This window comes from Hipposideros armiger, unplaced genomic scaffold (assembly GCF_001890085.2).
Source record: "Hipposideros armiger isolate ML-2016 unplaced genomic scaffold, ASM189008v1 scaffold_97, whole genome shotgun sequence".
Taxonomy (NCBI): Eukaryota; Metazoa; Chordata; class Mammalia; order Chiroptera; family Hipposideridae; genus Hipposideros; species Hipposideros armiger.
In genome coordinates this window covers 1,487,981-1,489,055 of record NW_017731447.1, presented here as the reverse complement: position 1 = coordinate 1,489,055, position 1,075 = coordinate 1,487,981, and the positions used below count along the sequence as shown (strand labels likewise).

General features: G+C 42.1%; 1 long non-coding RNA gene across 3 annotated transcripts in view; it reads left to right on the top strand.

The window, feature by feature from the left end:
• Window positions 1-1,075, top strand: part of LOC109384617 (uncharacterized) — a 163,792-nt gene that overhangs the window by 24,576 nt on the left and 138,141 nt on the right. The window lies entirely within an intron of this gene.

The window sequence follows — 1,075 nt, the reverse complement described above, 5'->3', positions numbered from 1 at the left end:
CAAGGATTTGAACTTAGGCTGTCAGATCCCTGACCTTAATTATGATTCCATAAGGGTTCCCACTCTTAGAAAACCATTTTGTTCCCACCCTGAGAGTGTGTCACTCTAACGAAGTAATCAAACCAAGGAGCACCTTATCTCCAGCTGAAAACGATTCTATAGAAAATAGGTTCTTCCAATATAGTACGCAGGAATTAAATTAGCCTGAGCATTTGCCATTTGTGGGACATTATATGGAGCCCAGCATAGGCCCCGGCACACAATACATGCTCAATAATTATTTACTAAGTGAAAAGAAATCATTTACTAAGTGTGGATGCAACCACACACGCGGCATTTGAAATGACAGCATCTCAATATATTGTGCCTGAGGAAAAACAAGCACATGCCTGGGTGGTCTTACTGAGGACACTTAGCAGAAAGGGATAATACACCATTCTTGGCAATGGCCTTGAGAATCCCTGCCCAGTCATTTGGACAATATTCATTTAAACAAATATGTATTGAGTACCTGTCCTGTACTCAGGTACATCCAACGTGCTGAGGGTGCAGAGGTGAATCAGAGGATGCCCTGTTAGGGGGGGAGAGGGACAGGTAAGCAAATTCTTATGATACGATGTGACAAGTGCTACAGCAGGTGTGTGTGTAGGTGTGTGTGTGTGACACACGTATGTGTGTGTGTGTGTTAAGTATCACAGAAGCACAGACTAGAAAGGAATGAATTCTAGTTGGTTGAAGACGTGGTCTAATACTTGACTGTGTTTTTAAAATGATGGCTGCGTATGTTGTCTGAGTTTATTTGGTCTTCATAAAGACCACGTGATCCCTTTTTGTACAGAAGACGAAACGGAGTCTCACAGAGGTTAGGGGAGTCCCCCAAGGTCATGCAGCTAGTGATAGTAATTGCTGACACTTATTGAGTGCTTAGGTTACCTGAGGCTCTGTTCTAAGCCCTATTAAGACATTTCCGCTTCACAACAATTCTATGAGGAGGTGGTTATTGATATCACCGTTTTACAAATGAGAAAATGGAGGCACAAAATTTAAATAATTTGCCTAGAGTCACATAGCTGGA